Source organism: Equus caballus, chromosome 28 (genome assembly GCF_041296265.1).
Source record: "Equus caballus isolate H_3958 breed thoroughbred chromosome 28, TB-T2T, whole genome shotgun sequence".
In the NCBI taxonomy this organism is placed as follows: Eukaryota; Metazoa; Chordata; class Mammalia; order Perissodactyla; family Equidae; genus Equus; species Equus caballus.
Genome location: NC_091711.1, coordinates 47,604,555 through 47,611,980, shown reverse-complemented (window position 1 = coordinate 47,611,980; position 7,426 = coordinate 47,604,555).

Below are 7,426 nucleotides of genomic sequence, written 5' to 3'. Positions count from 1 at the left end.
TGCAGAGACGGAGACACTCCCACAGATGGAGACTTCCTTCACAAATGCAAATGTCTCTCATCAAAGGGCAAGCAAATTCCACTCCTCAGAGCCTCCTTCTCATCTGCAGTTTTTAAAAGTAACTAGCCTAAAATAATCCTCATCATTATGTAAGAGATGAAGCTATAAAACTCTTAGAAGAAAACCTGGGGGTAAATCTTCACGTGATGTTGGATTTGGTAGTGGTTTCTTAGATATGACACCTGTCGATGAAAATAATCCATAACCAATCTATAAATGAAAATTTGGGAGAGTTTATTCTGAGCTAAAATGTGAGGACCATGGCCCAGGGCCTTTCTTCCCCAAGGAAGAAAGGGCACCGAAGAAGTGAGGTATACAGAGTAGTTGTATACCCCCAAACAGGATATTTTACATATGACTGAAATGTCTCTCCCACAATAGTCACAAGATTGCCCTGTAGGCACAAGGCTTGATGGACACAGCAGGTAGTGGGTCTGCTATCTCGGCAGGCGTAGCAGGAGGCAAGTCTATTGTCTTGAGCTGGGCGTCACAGGTGAGCGCAGCAATCAGTTCCTAGCCTAAAGAATGATGCTTAATCCTTAAGTAAATGCCAATGTTGGGAGGGAGAAGGAAGTTGCACCTTTATCTCAAGGGCCTTTGCTCTTGCCATAGGGAATATCTAAAGCAGATATACAATGCATGCTCAACCGCTATGGTCAGGCCATTTTGGAAAAACAAGGTCAGGCTGAATTAGGTTTACACCAAATGGCTTCCTCATATACTTCAATATCCTATTGCTTGCCATTTTTATTTGTCACACCAAAAGGACAAATAACACAAGAAGACATAGAAATATTGTATTTCATCAAAATTAAAAACTTCTCTGCATCAAAGGACACTATCAAGAAAGTGAAAAGACAAACAGAATGGGAGAAAATATCTGCACATATTTGGCTATTGTGTATTGGGTACGACCCTGGTATCCAGAATGCATAAAAAACTCTTACAACTCAACAGCAAAACAACAAACAGCCCCATTTAAAACTGACTAAAGGATGTGATTAGATATTTCGCCAAAGAAGATACACGAATGGCCAATTAAAACTTGAAAAGATGCTCAGTGTCATTAGCCATCAAGGAAGTGCAAATCAAAACCACAATGAGATACCACTTCACACGGAGTAGGAGTGTTATAGAACCAAAAGTGTGTTCGGATCCTGGCACGGTCAGAGTCTGACTCTTGACCAGAAGTAGTCATCACACAAAGTAGGGTACATTTGCAGCAAATAGGAGGCCACGCGGAATCATTTCCAGAGTCATGGCGTCCCCGAACAAAGGAAAGCAGGGACATTTATTTCGGACAGGGAATGACTATTCAAAAGGGAGAAGTGGGTATTGGCTTGCGCAGGCTCAGCTGGAAAACATGCTTCCACACACACTGCAGGTGATGGCAATAAGGCCTAAGCTCTTCCTGGAGAGACAGCGTTAAAAGTAAGGCAACGGTCATAGGCAGAGCTCCTGTGGGCTGGGTGTGGTTCAGGGTGGTTGGTGATTGCATCTCCTTAACAGAACAAAAGGAAAAAAAACTATCTATCCGGAAAAAGAATTAAAGGATTTTGAACCCACCCTTGAGTTCCTCAGGGCAATTAGGGGGTGGCAGGTTGGCTAGAATTAAAAAGGAAAACAAGTGTTGACAGGGTGGCAGGTAGGCTAGAATTAAAAAGGAAAACAAGTGTTGACAGGGACGTGGAGAAATTGGAACCTTCATACATTGCTGGTAGAAATGCAAAATGGTGCAGCCGCTATGGAGAATAGGTAGGTGATTCCTCAAAAACTTAAACATGGAATGACTCAGCAATTCCACTCCCAGGTATATACCCAAAAGATTTGAAAACAGGTATTCAAGCAAAACCTTGTACACAAATGTTCATAGCAATGCTATTCACAATTCACAAAAGGTGGAAACAACCCAAACGTCCATCAACAGATGAATGGATAAACAAAATGTGGTGTATAGCCATATAATGGAATATTACTCAACTCTAAAAAGGAGTGAAGAACTGATCCGTGCTACAACACGGAGGGACCTCCAAAACGTGCTAAATGAAAGAAGCAGACACAAGGGTCACGCATGGTGCGGCTCCATTTCCATGAAGTGTCCAGGACCGGCAAATCCAGAGAGACAGAAAGGAGACTCCTAGCTGTCAGGGGCCAAGGAGAGGTAGGAATGGGGAGTGACTGCTTATGGGTGCAGATTTCCTTTCAGAGTGATGAAGATGTTTTGGACCTACACAGAGGTGATGGGTGCACAACATCGCAAATGCGCTTAATACCACTGAATGGTACTTTAAAACGGTTACTTTTAAGTGAACTTTACCTCAATATAAAAATATTATTTGTCCTGATTACTGAGGTTTTTGGCATCTCCACCATTAAATTTTGTGCCTGAGGTGAGTGCCTCTCTTCCTCCCACCCCTGTGTCCCCCCTCTCCCCGAGTCCAGTGTAAACTGGTGCCACACTGTGAAGAAGAATCTGGTAGTATGTGGCTGGTAAGTGAAAATAATCAGATCCCCAGGCTCCAACATTGCACCTGACAAATAAAAATAGCAAGCAATAGGATATATTGGAGTATATGAGGAAGCCATTTGGTATAAACCTAATTCGGCCTGACTTTGTTTTTTCCAAAAGGGCCTGACTGTGGCTGTTGAGTACATATTGTATATCTGCTTTAAAACATTCCCTATGGCCAGAACAAAGGCCCTTGAGATAAAGGTGCAACTTCCCTCCCCCTCCCAACGTTTGCACCTCCTTAAAGATTAAGCATCTTTCCTTAGGCTAGGAACTGATTGCGGTGCTCACCTGTGACCACTCAGCTGGAGACAACAGACCTGCCATCCTGCTGTGTTCACCGAGACAGCAGACCTACCTGCTATTTCCATCAATCGCTGTGCCGACAGAGCAGTCTCCCGACTATTGTAAAAGGACATTTTAATCCTGTGTGAAGTATCCTGTTTGGGGGTATATAACCTGTGCACCCCTCTTCCTTGGTGCCCCTTCTTCTTTTGGGAAGAAAGGCCCCGGGCCATGGTCCTCAGATTTCAGCTTAGAATAAACTCTCCCAAATTTTCATTTATAGATTGGTTATGGATTATTTTAGTCGACACACCCCAGCATGACCAGGAAGCCCCAAAGGCCAAGAACAACACTGAGGGTGGCGAGGAAGCCTCCCACCCTGCCCAGCAGAGGAGGAGGGGCAGGCCAGTCCCCCTCGAAGGGCCTTTGGGTGAGCCTTGTCCTGCACCTGATCCAGGGTGGATGTTGAAGAGGTGGGTGGGAGAGTGCCTTTGGAGACCAAAACACAGGATATGGCATTCCCCCTCCCGCCGCCCCCCCCCCCCCTGCAAGTGTTAGGGCCATCCTGGAGGCCCCTTGAGCTGTGCCCCTGGAGGCCCTGGGGCCCAAAAGCTGGTGTGGGCTGGTGGCAGTACCTCTGGTCAGTGAGTGGGGGCAGGGACTGCAGTGGGGAAGGCCACACTCCCGGCTGGTCAGAGCAAAGGGTGCCTACGTTGCCTCTGGCCTGAGTGTGCCCTTGTTGGGGGGAAAGAGGGGCCTTTACCAAAGACCGGAAGAGTGGGGGTCTTGTATGGCATGGGTCAAAAATCCACAGACTTGGGGCTGAAGGATGTTGGGGCGACCCTGCCTAAGTGAGGGACCAGGTGAGAGGCCCGCAGTGAGGAAGGGCCCTCTGAGGAGCCCAGCATGCGCACAGGCCTGCAGCCGGGCACCAGCCAGGACACAGGAGCCAGCCCTTTACTCTGGGCCCCTTCAGTTCCCCCTGGCGGTCAGAGGTGGTCTAGGGAGAGAGGCACAGGCCAGCGCTGGGGAGGGGAGATGTTTAACATACAACGATGTTAGAGTGTTGACCCTTCCGTGGACCCAAACCTTTTAATTTCTGAGAAAAACATTTTTTTTTAAACTAAAAGTGAACGGAGAACTTGTATCCAAGGCATAGGGAAAAACTAGCTCACACAGTGAGTCTGAAGGAGCAGAGGGCAGGAAGAGGAGACATAAATGTGTTTTCCTAAAGTTTGAGATCTGCGTACCTAACATTCTGGTTACATTCATGAGGGGACAAGCCCGAGGTGCTTAGCAACATTATTTATAATAGAAGAACATAGAAAGCAACCTTGACGGCCGTCAGCAGAATAGATAAACTCGAGTCTATTCCCTCAACAGACGACCAGGCAGTTGTGAAAGGGAATGAACCAAAGCTACGTAAGCAGAACCGAGTGATGCTCACTCCAGTCCTTAGAAGGACACTTGCAGCACAATCGCACTATTTAAAGTTTGGTAACATGCAAAACAATATATTGCTCAGGGGTTGGTTCCAACGGAAACAGTAAAGAAACGTGAGAATAATAACAACTAAACCTAGGTGGATGGATGCCTCGGGAGGGTGCTGGGGATTCTCTCTTGGAGGGTGCACTGAGGCCGTCAACTGTACCGGGATTGTTTTCTTTCTTTGGCTGGGATGTGGGCACGTGGCTGTTATTATTCCCTATAGATTTTGTACGTCTTAGATGTTTTATAATCACCCCTCACACTCCCTTCTGCCGACGGTCCCACGTCTCTGCTCTACCATGTCAGCAAAACTTGCCCAGAGTTGTATGTGGCTGTCCCCACCACGCCACTGACACAGCTCTTATCCAGGATGACCTCCTGTTCCCAAACCCAGTGGCCACCTCTCCCACCTCACCTTCCTCAGCCTCAGCTGCACCTGACAACAGCTGGCCACGCCCTTTCTCGAACGCCCTCTTCCTGTGGCTCCCAGGACACCACAGCCTCTTGGCTCTCTCCACCCCACTGCCGCTCCTTCTCTGGCTCCTCCTTGGCCTGGCCTTTAAATACTGGAGGACTCTAGGGTCCGTTCACTTCTCCATGTGTGCCTTCTCCCTATATGACCTCTGAGTCTTCAGCCCTGACCTCTCCCACTGTCTTAATCTGCTCAGGCTGCTGTAACAAAATACCATAGACTGGGCAGCTTAAACAACAGACGTTTATTTCTCGTAGTTCTGGAGGGTAGAAGTCCAAGATCAGGGTGCCAGCATGGTAGATTGTTGGTAAGGGCCCTCTTTCTGGCTTGCAGATAGCCTCCTTCTCATAACATCCTCACATGGCCTTTCGGGCCTTTCCCTGGTATGTGAACCCAGGAAGGAGGGAGAAGGAGGCAGAGGGAGGGAGGGAGGGGAGGGAGAGGGAGGGGGGAGAGAGAGAGACAGAGAGACAGAGAGACAGAGAGACCTGTCTGTTTCTCTTCTTATAAAGCCACTGATCTCATCCTGAGGGCTCCAACCTCATGACCTCATCTAACCCTAATTACCTCCCAAAGGCCCCACCTCCAAATACCATCACATTAGTGATTAGGGTTCCACCACATGAATTTGGGGGGGCACACACTTAGTCCATAACCCTTCTAATACCAGACTTAGATCAGGTGTCCCACAGGAAACTGCTGAGATTTGACTGTTTGGCCTTCAAAGCAGCAGTTTTCTGTGGTCCAACCTCAGTCCCTTCTTGGGTAGCTCTGGTTGGGATGTAACAGGCACAACATGATCAAACTAGGAGTGGAGTCACCCTTGTTTGTTCTTTTTCACTCACATCTAACATCCAGGGCCAGTTTATTGTGCGTGCAACCTGGGCAGTCGTACAGGGCCTCATACTTAGAAGGGCCCTGTGCTTGCTTTAAAGCTCTGCTGTCACCACCTTGAAATTCCTAACAATTTTTGAACGAAGGCCCTGCATTTTCATTTTTCACAGGGCCCTGAAAATCATGTAGCCAGTCCTGCTGACATCCAATCCGTTAACAAGTGCTGTGTTTTCTGAATTCCCCACCGCTCGCCGCCTCCACCATCACAAACCCTAACCAAGTCGGGATCAGCCCACTCACATAGCAGTTGCTCTTCCAGCATCTAGGCCTGGCCCTTTGATTTCACTGGACTCCCCCTAATTGGCTTCTACCCCTCATAATTGGCCTTCCTTCTTTCACTTCTGCCCGCCTACAATCTGTTTCCCCGCACAGCAGAATGATGCTTCCAAGGAACTCAGACCAGAGCCCTTCCCTGCTTAAAACCCTCCAAAGGCTTCCCATCCCATTTTTGAATTTGAACCCATTTGAATTTGAGATAAAATTCAGATATGTGCCCACACCCTCAAGACCCTGCATGCTCTGGTCTCCGACCATCTCTCCACCTACGTCTCCTACCACTCGCTCTCCTTCCTGCTCACTCCAGCCACACTACTAACCTCTGTCTCTCCGCCTCCATGCCTCTGCGCTCACAGTTCCCCCTGCTGGAAATGCTACTCCCTAGCTCTTTATGAGGCTTGCTCCCTCATTTCATGCAGGTCTGCTGGCTCAGATGGCTCCTCCTCAGAGAGGCCTTCCCGGACTACCCTGTGTCATTCTCAATCCTGATCTCTTAGCTATTTTTCTTTACACCACTTAGCACATCTGAAATCACACATGCCTTGGTTATTTTTGCTTGTTTCTCATCCCCATTATAACGGACGCTCCATGAGAAATGGGATGAGGGCTAATGCCTAGAAAAATGCCTGGCACGCAGCAGGTGCTCAAGAAATGGGTGTGGAATGACTAATGCTAAACGAATTAACAAGGAACGAAAGAAAAAAGTCAAGAGGGGATAATAAAAAAATGAATAATAAAGTGGTAGACCTAAATCCAACCATATCAATAATTATATTAAATGGTGATAGTAATCACATTAAATGTTGATGGTCTAGTATTTCAATTAAAAGGCAGAGACTGACTGAGTGGATAAAAAAATAAAACCCTATTAAACGTTGCCTATGAAAGACCATTTTAAATATAAAGACATGAATAAGTTGAAAGTAAATGAATGAAAAAAGATATGCCATTTAAACAGTATGCACAAGCCTAGTGTGGCTATTTTATTTTTTCCAGTTTTATTGAGATGCAATGTGCCTAATTTATTTATGTATGTATTTATTTATTTATTTTTTGAGGAAGATTAGCCCTCAGCTAACTACTGCCAATCCTCCTCTTTTTGCTGAGGAAGACAGGCCCTGACGTAACATCCATGCCCATCTTCCTCTACTTTATACATGGGACGCCTACCACAGCATGGCTCTTGCAAGTGGTACCATGTCCGCACCCAGGATCCGAACCGACGAAACCCGGGCTGCCGAGAAGCAGAATGTGGGTACTCAACCACTGCGCCACCGGGCCGGCCCCTGCCTAATTTAGTAACAGGTAGAAAAAGACTTCAAAACAAAGATTATTACCAAAGATAAAGAGAGATATGTCATAACAGTAAAAGGAGCAACTCATCAGAAAGACATAACCACAAATGTGTATACACCTAATAAATAGAGCCCCAAAATACACAA